Source organism: Cricetulus griseus (genome assembly GCF_003668045.3).
Source record: "Cricetulus griseus strain 17A/GY chromosome 1 unlocalized genomic scaffold, alternate assembly CriGri-PICRH-1.0 chr1_0, whole genome shotgun sequence".
Taxonomy (NCBI): domain Eukaryota; kingdom Metazoa; phylum Chordata; class Mammalia; order Rodentia; family Cricetidae; genus Cricetulus; species Cricetulus griseus.
In genome coordinates this window covers 44042182-44054944 of record NW_023276806.1, presented here as the reverse complement: position 1 = coordinate 44054944, position 12763 = coordinate 44042182, and the positions used below count along the sequence as shown (strand labels likewise).

The window sequence follows — 12763 nt, the reverse complement described above, 5'->3', positions numbered from 1 at the left end:
ACCATAGAGAATGGGTTCCAAAAACTCAGTTAATGTACCGGGGATTGATCCTGGCCCCATTTCCAGGGGCATCTTAAACAAAACAGTTTACACAACTGTTGCCCACATACAGAGATCCTCGTTTGGTCCCATGCAGGAGGCCCACCTATTGGCCTAGAGTCCTTCAGCTCCCAAGACCTCAGATCAGCTGTCTCTGTGGGTTTCCCCACCATGGTCTTGACCTTCCTTGTTCATATAATTCTGTTTCCCCCTCCCTCTTTGAATGGATTCCTGGAATTCTACTTAGTCTGTGGATCTCTGCATCTGTTTCCATCAGTTACTGGATGAAGGTTCTATGATGACAATTACAGTAGTCACCAAATTGAATACGGGGAAGGCCAGTTCAGGAATCCTCTCCACTGTTTCGAGGAGTCTTAACTGGGGTCATCCTTGTGGATTTCTGGCAATTTTCCTAGTACCAGGTTTCTCTCTAACCCCCTCTACAAAGATATTTCTTTCATTGCTCTCCCTCTCAGTCCCTCATCCAACTTTACATTACATCCCCTCATGTTCCTATTCCCCATGCCCTACTCTTTACAACCCTTCCAGTTTACCCAGGAGATCTCATCCATTTCCCCTTCCCAGGGCATTCCATGAATCCCTCTTAGGGTCTCCTTAGTTGCCTCGCTTCTCTGGAGCTGTGGGTTTTAGTCTGGTTATCCTTTGCTTTACATCTAGTATCTACTTATGAGTGAAGACATAGTGTATTTGTCTTTCTGGGTCTGAGTACCTCACCATGGATGATTTTTTCCTAGTTCTAGTTCTTTTCTTAACTGTCTTCAAGTAGATGTAAAATGCATTGTACTTAGTTATCTTACTTCCAAAATAAGCCCATGCGTTCTTTTGTTGTAAGGAGACCATTATATTCCATTTGTATACTATGCCTTTGCCATGATATTTTGTGTTAGAATAAGGCCCAGGTATGGAGTCATGTGAGGAGAATTATGAATGCTTGCCAGAACACTCCAAGGAAACAAGAGTCTTGTGACCCCAGTTTCTTCAAAACCAGATTGTTCTTGGGATTTATTTTTGTGTTCCTCCCAGGTGTAGTGAATAGGAGCTTATTTCAAATCACTCAATATTGCTTGCTATTGTTATTCAATTAAGTGTTGGGACTCTCCTTTATTTGCTTCTACATAAAAACTTGTCTTGGTCATGTACACCTTGTCCTTGAACTAATGAGAACTTTACTCATGTGACCTTTCTTAATCCCAAGAGTATAAATTGTGTGAATCCATGAATAAAGTACACTCTTGCATGAGACATTGTTCTACTTCATTTATCAGCTTTTAATTTTCTCTCCCAGGTCCCACTGCTTCTAGAGTGGTGACTTTTGAATAAATGATAAATGATAAGTAGAGAATGAGAGTTCTGTATGCAAGACTCACTTCTGGAAATTGACTGTTTTACATGCATAATACTGTGATGGTCATTCGGCTAAATAACGAGGTTTGAGACAAATACAATCTCAGGACTCAAAGAACTGATGTGGATATGGAAACAATACCTATTACTGCATTGTTTCACTGAAAGTTCAGAATTCATTACTTAGAGAAAGGACATATGGAATCCTCAAAGCCAACTCACTCTGAGTACACCAGTGGAATAATTTCAGACATTTTGTAGCGAAGGACCAAAATTCACTTCAATTCTGTACCTCAAGATCCAGCCATTCCTCTCTTGGGTATATACCCAAATAGGGCATGTACTTACAACAAGGACATATGTTCAACCATGTTCATAGCAGCATTGTTTGTAATAGCCAGAACCTGGAAACAACCTAGATGCCCCTCTATTGAAGAATGGATTGAGAAAATGTGGTACATTTATACAATGGAGTACTACTCAGCAGAAAAAAGCAATGGAATCTTGAAATTCGCAGGCAAATGGATGGAACTAGAGGAAACCATCCTGAGTGAGGTAACCCAGTCACAAAAAGACAAGCAAGGTATGTACTCACTGATATATGAATTTTAGACATAGAACAAAAGACTACCAGTATATAATGCTCTTCACCAAAGAAACTAGGAAACATGAAGGACTCTAAGGGTTAAATGGTCCCCAGGAATGGAAGTGGCATGAACTCCCGAACTAATTGGGGGCATGAGGGTGGGGGGGGAGGAGCTGCTACAATAAGAGCAAGAGAAGAGGAGAAGAGGAGAGGAAATGGAGGGGCAGAAACATTGAGTTGGGGGAAGAATAGAGGAAAGAGAGCAAGATGAGAGATACGATATCAGAGGGAGCCACTGTAGGCCCGAGAAGGGATCAGGAACCAGGGAGATCTCCAGAGACCTACAAGGATGACACGATCTGACAATCCAGGCAATGGTGGAGAGGATAACCTAAAAACCCTCCCCCTAAAATGAGATTGATGACTTCTCTTTATGCCATCCTAGAGCCCTCACCCAGTGACTGATGGAAACAGAGACAGACATCCACAGATATAAATTGAGCCGAAATCGGGAATTTAGTTGAAGAGAGGGAGGAATGAAGAACGAAGGGGTCTGTACTAGGATGGAGAAACCCACAGGAACTGTTGGCCTGAACAAGGGAGAGCACATCGACCCCAGATGCTGTCCAGGAGGCCTGAACAAGACTGATCCAGACCCCAGAACATGGATGTCAATAAGGAGGCCTCTGCACTCCAGGGAGCCTCTGGTAGTGGATTAGTATTTTTCCCTGGTGCAAGAAGGGACTTTGAGAGCCCATCCCATATGAAGGGTTACACTCTGGCCCTGGACACATGGGGAAGGGCCCAGGATCAGCATAGGAAGACTTGGTGGACTTTGCTGAGCTCCCGTTGAGGGCCCTACCCTGCCTGGGGAGTAGTGGGTGGATGGGGTTGGGGGGGTGGGCTGGGGGTGGGGGAGAAAGTTTGGGGGTGAGGGGAGGGAGAGGGAGAAGGGACTTGAAATAAGCTTGTTCCCTAACTAGAACTAATAAAATAAAATAAAATTTAAAGAAAAAATTCACTTCAATTCTCATGTTCCTGCTGTGTGTTTAAACAGTTTATTTTAGGATTATGAAAGGAACTGATAAACTATTACAAATACATTCCTTTTTGGCTCAAGGTTGCCACAAGAGTTTCAGTTATTTATACCAAAGTAAACTTTAGAATGCAAGGAGATATGGACTGGATATGGAATGATGGGCATAATTGCAATGACTTTTGATATTGCACATGGTAGTTGTATGTGAACAAAGTGAGAAAAATTAGGGAAATAAGACACTGTAATGATTGTATCATCAAAGGCTGGATGGGGGGGTACATTTGTAAGAAAACGTTAGTTTCAGTTGTACAGGTGATAAAATCCATAGTACTTTTGCAAAATGCAGAAGTCACTCACTACAGCCAGATTTCAGGTAGACAAATAAGTCTACAAATGTCCAAGTAGCTGTTCTGAACTGCAGGCTTGCCCGAGGTTAAGCCAGAAATAGAATTCAAGAAATTAAGATAAATCCCCTTCTCTAACCACTAGCACCACTCCCTTCCTACAGTGAATTTAGTGTGAAATAGTTTCTAGGTTTCTGTTCATGCTTGTAGGCAACTGAAGTAGGATGGAAAAATTAAAAACAGACTCTTCACTACAAATGCATTCTTTCTTCCATTTAAGGACCTTGAACCTAAAAAAGAAATAATTTCAATGATTTCACGGAAATTAGAATCCCAGCGTATAGTTTTATTCTAAAAGATCTCTTTAAAAACACATTGCAGCTCCTAAAAATAAGCTGAGAGACTTTACCTGAAGGGGACCATACAGCTTTCCATTCTCAGAAACAGCATCCCTTCAAAAGAGACTTTAATAGTTTATTTCTTCAAACAAACCTTGACAGCCGAAGATCATTAAAAAGATGAAACTACCCTTTCTCCCTAAACTACATTAGACTATTAATTTGCTGCATGTCTTAATTTTTCCAGGGTAAAAGTAAATTAGTACTTTTTCCATGCAGAGAATTCAGAGGGGAAAGGATCTTGGAGTCTAGAGACTCAGTAATTCATGAAAGAGCCTCTTTTTCCCTCTTCCATTTCCTGTTTTCCAGCTCCTTCCACTAGCACCATGCAAGTGCAGAGTAGCACAGAACTTCAACACAAATAGCTGAAAGTGACATTAATTATTGTATTTATTTACTTTGTGTTTTTTTTTTTTTTTTTTGTATCCTTGGGCGGCTGGCCTGGAGACAGAAGAGTTTGGCTGGCTGTCCTGCCTTGCAGATGTGTTACGTTTAATTTTTTTCTCTGACACAGATGATAACTTAATGACACGAATTTACATTGGACAGGAGAGTTGACTCCTGGAGCATTAATTGGAAATATTGTCTGACTCAGTGCCGCACATTCAAGGCAAACTTTTTGTGGCCATGTATTTATCACATTGTAAAATGTAGATGGAGACAAGTGATTAAATGAACATTTTTAAATGTCAGTACTGTGCCATTTACTATACCACTGGAATTCATTTTGTTGTTCAGAAAGTCTGAAACTGCAAAGTGTTTTCCATGTGATGTGATAACTATCTTCTTCAAACTTGTATCATAGTATCTTAAATATGTATATACTAAGTAGGATCACTAATTAGTAGTACATTGTAATGAAATGTCTTTTCCAAACAATGAAGTCTTTTCCAACTAAATGCTTTTATTAAAATGATTTTGCATGGAGTGAAGCTGTGGTTGAAATAAGGCATATGAAACTGAGGAGTCATGAATAGAAGTATTCAGAACATCATGAGCCTGGTGAAGGGTGGTTTTAGGGTACCTCTGGCCTTCCCAGAGTTCACGCCTAGACTAATTTACTTTGGTATTTCAAACCTCACATTCTTTTCCTCACCTCAGACTCCTAGCCCTCAAGACTTTGAATTCTTCTTTAATAAATTTCAGTTTTTCATGTCTCTTTGAAATACAAAGTTTCCAGAAATAGAATATTAGTACCAAGTAGGAAGTTAGTTTGGTTTCATCATCAGAATTCCCCCTTATATTTCAGTTTGTCCCATAATAACTGATCTTTAAAGCAAGGAGATCAAATTTTCAGACTGGAATGGAATTTTCCATATTCCTTACCTGTTTAGGCTTTAGTTTTTGGTAAACATTATACTTTGTTAGTTGTAAGAATTATGTAAATGTAAATAAACATTTAATTCTGAGATTAAATACCTTTCAATTGTAATTTTTAAACTAATTTTGATATTATCTTTATGACATTTTGACAAATATTTTCTCAATGTGGTCAAAGATATTTGAAAAATGGGATGTCAAGAAAATATGAACATGTTAGTGGTCGGGCTTTTCTTCCCCTTTAAAAAATGTTCTAGGAGGCAAAACAAGATATTTCAAACTATCAGTTTTCTGTGAACAGTTGTTTAATGTTTGAGTGAATAATAAATCAGCAAACATTTTTTCCAACTTTTAGAAGCAGACACTTTGAGAATATACCTCTGGCTGCTGTTGGAGACAGAAGTTTCACACAGAATTGTGGAGTTGAAAGGACTATTGCAAATTTTGAAAATTTAATTAACTTAGTTTTTGAATGAATATTAGATTAGTTACTGATCTTGGACAAATTCACTTCTATAGAAGCATATATTGGTGAACTTGAATTGGATTTCCTACTTCTTTAATGTCATGTTCACATAATTTCTACCATGAGAAAATGTTTCCTTTTCATATTTTATATTCTTGGAAAAATTATAGATTTAAACCCCCATACACACACTTTTGTACACAATTTAGGATGTGAGAAGCTAAAGAAATTACTTCCTTTTTAAAAACTATATTTCCAGTGACTACATATGAATAAAAATATAGTTTCAATTGCTTCATATTTTTCCATGACTGTAAACCACTATTTCCCCAATGCTTTCAGTCCAAAATTTATGTTTAAAGTTGCCAAGGCAAATGTGAAAGAGAGAACAATTTTCTTATTTCTATTAATTAAATTTGGTTTTAGACAATTTATCACAGATGTACAAGCATTCTTACCCCAATCTGTCTATTAACCTTTTGACAATTCTCCAGTTCTTTTCTGAAGCTATCGAAATTAAACCACACCCACATTGATTTTTCTTTAAGAAAGGGAATTTACCTACATCAATGAAATTATGAAGTTGCTTGCCTGAATATTTCTGATTAGACTATGGATATAGCCTGTTAAGTGAAGATGGGTAGAGAGTCATGGAACATTTATAACAGCAGCTACTAATTTGAGTTAATGCCACTCCCCATTTTAAGCATTGAAAGTAGCTAAACTCATAACACTATGTTGAAAGTACTTGCAGTTCATTAGCTTGAATTTTCCCATACTTTATCAAATTACTTTCAGATATATACTTACTAAACTAATGTTTACTGATATCTAGTAAATAAATCCTTTTGATCTGTCACTTTACTACTTTTATATAAAACTATTTTTATATCTCCTTGTTTGTTTGTTTGTTTTGAGACAGGGTTTATTTGTGTAGCCCTGGCTGTCCTTGAACTCAGTCTGTAGACCAACCTAGCCTCAAACTCATTGACTCTGCCTCCAGCGTGCTTGGATTCAAGGTGTATACCACCACTGCCCATTAAAACTTTTTGTAATAGAATTTTCTAGGTTTGTAGCCTACTAAAAGGGGACAGTTCATTATTAACATTGATACAAATCATTCCTTGGGTGGCTTGAACAGTCTATGGGGCCTCTGGCAGTGGAACAGTATTATTCCTAATGCAAAAATGGGCTTTGGGAGCCCATTCCCTATGAAGGGACACTCTCTCAGCCTAGATACAAGGGGGAGGGCCTAGGCCCTGCTGCAAATGATGTAACAGACTTTGATGATCCCCCATGAGAGGCCTCAGCCTCTCTAAGAAATGGATGGGGGTAAGATGGAGGAGATGGTGGTGGGAATAGAAGGACAGGAGGGAGGGGGAACTGGGATTGATATTAAAATAAGATTCTTTTTAATTTAAATAAAATTAATTAAAAATCATTCTATAAGCCACTTAATCCTTAAAAGATTTTTTTTTGTATAAAATAGTATTGAATCTGCTTGAAATCACAGCTTTTGTTATTGTTTATAGGTAGAAATTAGAGGGGATACAGTGTAGCCCATCAGTATAATAAGGGATTCAATACCAATGGATACACATTACAAAGTTAGAGAAAAATAATGGATAGTAAGACTGACTAATCATCCTAATAATAGTCTAGCAGGAATATCATAGAGAATATTAGTAAAAATGACAGTTCAGACAGAAACTCTCTATAAAAATTTAGGACAAAGGAGGTACTTACTAACTTTTATTCACAAACACTTAGAAGCCAGAAATGGTAATGAATACTTACAACCCCCCTGGTCAGGTCTTAGGATTAGGTGTTCAAAGACACCCTTTGCTACTCAGTGAATTCTATACCAGTTTTGGGTTCATGTATAATCAACTCATCCCTAAAGAACATTGTGAATCAATAGGATAAATACTTTAGAAAAACAAAACAACTGGACAGTGGTTGTAAAGAAGCAATTTTACAAGTGAAAATTCACAAAATAAGTATATAAAGTTTTAATGTTTGTCAATTTATTACCAATTAACATTCATAAATTAAAACAATAAAGAATTACTCTCTCAACAGTAATAAACAGCATCCTCTTACATTATTAATGTAGAACCTACTTTTTTCACATCTTGGAAGTCTTAGCAAAATAAAAGTGTTTAATGATCTTACTCTTAGATCTATGAGTTTAAGTTTTACAAGTATGTTTCAGTTACATTACATTTGAAAGGAAAAGTAAAAAACAACACATTGTGAAATCCATTCTTATACATGGAAATAGAATAATATATAATTATTGAAATATTGAAGAAAAATTATAGAATGAAAAAAGCTATGTTAAAAAAACTAGTACAAAGTAGATATGAGTAAATTGCACAGCATCTTTCAACATTTATTTCAAAGTATCTTAGAGTTCAGTGTATAACAGCATAGAAACAGGATTCTAACAACCACATTAAAAAGTTAACAGGTAATATGGAATTACAGATCGTTTTTATCTAATAGCTTTCTCTTGTGTATTTTCTATGATAAGTAAATATGCTTTAATCACTTGAAATGTTATTTCAGAAAAAGCAACAGGATAAAAGCAAAGGCAGTGAAGGAATAAAAGCATCAGGAGTTGACTGGATTCTGATAAGCCTGTGGAGGAGGCTGTTGGGAAGGAATTTATTTTCTTGGTCACAGAGCAATGAAGGCTCTGAGTGTTTCCCACTGGAGGAAAAGTTACTTCATTGTGTGACTTGATCACAGGAAGAACAATTATCATTGCTTAAGAAAGAAACGGTTAGTTAGAAAAGGCTCCATAGCCTTCCTGTTATTGAAGTAAACCATTAAAGCTTATGGGAATTAGAAATGTTTCAACTTTAAACACACATTCAGAAGTTTTACCTTTACTTAAGTAAATTATGGCATAAAATGAGTCTCATATTCAGACGCCTATGTTGAAAAAAAAATGAGCACCTTTCTCAACATAGATGTTCAGTTACCACCTTCTGACTAAACTGTATTTTTTGTTTCTTTGTAATCCTTGAAATACCTTCCAGGGGAAAACTAGCAATCCAAACCCTCTTTCCACTGTGCACTTTTCTAAGCACACCAACACTTGGCATAGCTATTTCTTGAATAATATTAGTCCCAAGTCCAGCTATGTGTCTGCATTATAGTTCTAAAATGTAACATCTATAGAAAGTCAGTCATCACTTCTGCAGACAATGGTGTTTATTAACCCTATGATTTTGGATTGTGTGTTGGTCCTGTAATTGGTGAAGACATAATTGGGGGAAGAAAGAAACAAAGAAATAAATCCTAGTTGCATGTATTATATATTAAATATTACATATTAAATAAATTAATATAGTTATAAGCCAAGCTACTATGTGCTTGGATGCTAACAAAAACTTGTAGATAGCAAGAATTGATCTCTCCATCCCATAAGAGAGGGACCACTAACTGCTTCAGTTTGTCTTTTAAACTTCCACAGTAGCTACAAAAACCTTGGGCTGGTAGCATCTGACTAGGTTAGAGTGTAAGTCATTCTTATTTATTTCTAAAAAAAAGTGGGTGTTTATTTTAATCTCCTACAAAATGCTATAATTAAAAAATTCATAAAACACACACATATGTTTAAAATTATAAAAGTTGTCTTTTTGAAGGCTGAAAGAGATGTATAATATGTAAATATTAATGGGCTAAGAAACTTTCTGTTTTTTTCAGTTTGGACTTTGCAGGTTCAATGCTGTGTGTTTAGATATGTAATATCTGTATATAAAGAGAAGATAGAAGAGAGAAAGCTATTTTCTTCTGATCTAGACATTGAAGTGGTTTGTTTATTCTAAACATGTAAAATAATTATAGTCTGTCTAATTCACAGTTGTCACCTTAAAACATTTAATTTTTGTACTAAAGAGAATTTCATCTTGACATACATGACTCATGAAATATTGAAATACTCTGAAAAATTAAATTCATAGGTATAAAATAACAATGAAATATTAAAAATTTGTTTGTGAAGATTTTGAGCTTGTTCACTAGTTCCAGAAATAGTTCTTCACTTATTATAAGTTCTTTCTTCATAGACTGGCTATCCAATCTTAAAAACACATAAACCCATACTTAGTGGTTCTTCTTGCAAAATTCAATCCAGGTAATCATTCTGACAACTGAAGAGCCTTTGCTCTTTGGAAAGGAAAACTGGAAGGAAACTGAGTTGGGGTTGAATTCTCAACACTGAAAAAACAGCACACATGCACATCCAATTTTGACAAAATATCAAGAAATGATGACATTTTGATCAGAGTATCAACTGCAACACATATTGGCATTATTTTCCATCAGGGACTAGTCTGCTGAATCATTTAAAAGTTGTCTTCATTTATTTCTTTATCAAAATATCTCACATTTTTTTTGTTTTACCAATTTGATGCTAATTGAAAATATAGAAAGATTCATGGAGAGAGATATTCTATATGGATTCATCTTTATAATATATGTCTCATGCATTTCCTACCTAAATCTCAAGGTAGTTTGCATTTATGACTGCTGATTAACTTTCTGAGTGGTTTGGAAGCTTTGCTGTCTTCCAATGAGTAATAATAATCTGTATTCCACCACCAAACTCTCCATTTTCTGCTTGGAGAAGAATTTTAGTTGTTGGTATAATTTGAATGAAAACCTTTAAATTTAATTTTTAAAAATATACATTTATATTTTTTAAATTTTATGATATCTGTGATTAAACACCTTCATTTTTTGCAACATTCATTGTATTTTATTAGTGGCTTGACAGGCATTGTTTACAAAGAAGTGTTTTGCTTAATATCCTGGCTGTTTCACTGAAGGACTTGAGTCCTCAGTGCAATACTAAATATTCATATTTTTCACTTAAAAATTTTGTAGATTTAATAAGCATAGTCCTTCATTTGTATTTGGATACTTAAGTTTGTACAATTTTAAAATACTTTAAGAGTATGGCTACAACATTGGATCCCTCAACTCTGAATGAGACAACATTAATAGTAGAATGATTTTAAGCATTTAAAAGAGAGAAATTTTAATTCATAAAAACCAATGAATACACTTTTGGTCTTTGAAGCACAGAAGGCCCTGCAGAAATTAGCAGCTACTCCTGGTGTCATCTCTAATGCCAGGGATAGCCAGGCCCTGGAGAAAAATACCTGGCTTTTCCCTATAATCTATCCTCTAAGTGCAGCCAAGGCCTGCCATTCATGATCTATGCAGGCCAGAATCAAGTTGACTGCAGAGTCTGGGAAAGGGTTGCTTGCAGAGGTCATTTAGCTTGTGTAACCAAGACTAGACAAGGAAACAGATCCTAGCTAGGATAAGCAGGACAGAGCCAGCACAAACATAAAGCACCAACTTTGAAAAGAACAAAACAATCTTTTTCTTCCAAAGAACCAAAAGTACCTAAAAAAGAAAAGAGAAGCACTAGTAATAATAAATGAGTCCTAGATGGACCAAGTGTGGTGATTTCTTTGGTTAACAAAATATTAAGAAGAAATTAGGAAGAGGAAGGAATTCCTCTTGCCTAGGGAATGTCTTCTGCTGTTTTATACTACTTTAGCTGGTAGACACCCACTCTGTTCTATTTTTCTTACTATCTCTGTGGATGTTACCACTAACAACTCTTTTTATGTTTTTTGATCACAATATCAGTAAACACCAAGAAATTCCCTGTCCACAGGTGAGAAAAACTAGGTGAGTTTTTAAAAACCAAGGAAAACTTTGACATTTCAGAAATATGTATTAAAAAGTTAATGAAATCAATTATGTTTCAGGATGAACATATGCTAATAAAAACTTACATAAAAATCTAACATGTCACCGGGCATTGGTGGTGCACGCCTTTAATCCCAGCACTCGGGAGGCAGAGGCAGGCAGATCTCTGTGAGTTTGAGGCCAGCCTGGTCTCCAGAAGGAGTGCCAGGATAGGCTCCAAAGCTACACAGAGAAACCCTGTCTCAAAAAAAAAAAAATAAAACAAACAAACAAAAATCTAACTTGTCTGCTTGGATTTTTAAAGAGTTCATTTTCCAAAAAAAAGCCTGTTCATACATAATCACTTTATAAATTTACTGTAGTCTCCATCAAACATAAGTAATATAATCTGATGATGTTGAAGAATTAAAAATAACAAAATAAGAGACACTTGTTTTATTCAGGAATTATGAGAAATGCTCATTTCACATGATATGGCACAGTAATTTTTGCTCATTCATTCACAAGGAGCACTTCACCATGCAATACTATGTCATATCTCATCAAAAAACTGGAGTTTTTTTTTTAAATGTAGTTCCCAATATAATGAAGAGAATAGAAAATAAATGAGAAAATAACCGAGCAATATCATTACAGTTTATTATATATTCTGAAAGCAAGTTGTAGAACCTTACCATAGCAAAATTGATCGGAAAATTTCTTTTTGAGTAATGTTGAACAAGATGAGAATTGGAAATTAGTTTTGTGCATACACTCAAGAATTCTAGCTGTATGACCGAAGACTTTCATTTTGTAATTTGTCATGTTCTTCATCTGGAAAATATGAATGCTATAGAATTTATTTCACAGAATTGTCAGAAAAAATTAGTATCGATGTGGAGATACTGAAAATATCACCACAAACACATTACATGTTCAACAAATATTGACCCATCTTCCAAAAACAAATTTTCTGAACTACACAAAAATCAGTTATAACCAGAAGTTTTGGTAAAAGAAATAATGACTACTGTTAAAATGAATCTTTCCACCAAAAGCCACCCGAGCCCTACCACCATGTGGGCGCTTTCTGCCAGCCACCTGAGTTCTGCCTGCCAAGTTAGGGCCCCAAATAATATACAGAGACTTATATTAGGTACAAATGCTGCTTGGCCAAAGACTAGGATTTCTCATCTGTTAGCTCAGTCTTAATTATCATAAATCTATATGTTTTATAAGACTTATCTTATAGAGGATGCCTTCCGCTGGCGCCCTCTCTTGCCCAAGGATCACATGGCAACTCCAGAGCAGAGACCAGGAGGAAGAGAAAAGGGGCCCACTTCCTTCTTACCCTTGTTTATGAATCTCCTTGCTGTGTCACTTCCTGCGTGGATCACCACTTCTTTACTACATTTCCCAGAATCCTCCTTGACTCCTAGTCCTGCCTAACTTGCTGCCTCATTGGCCAACAGTACTTTATTTATCAAC

At 35.9% G+C, this 12763-nt stretch overlaps 1 long non-coding RNA gene across 2 annotated transcripts; it reads right to left on the bottom strand.

The window, feature by feature from the left end:
• Positions 1-7545: 7545 nt before the first annotated feature.
• LOC103164243 lies at positions 7546-12439 on the bottom strand. 2 transcript variants are annotated; one of them, XR_003481201.2, is made up of 2 exons: positions 11971-12439; positions 7546-10984 (listed from the first exon to the last, which is right to left on the bottom strand). It is a non-coding gene; the product is annotated as an uncharacterized LOC103164243 (long non-coding RNA). The 2 variants fall into 2 exon arrangements; XR_003481202.2 differs by having other exon boundaries at positions 7546-9787.
• Positions 12440-12763: the final 324 nt, after the last annotated feature.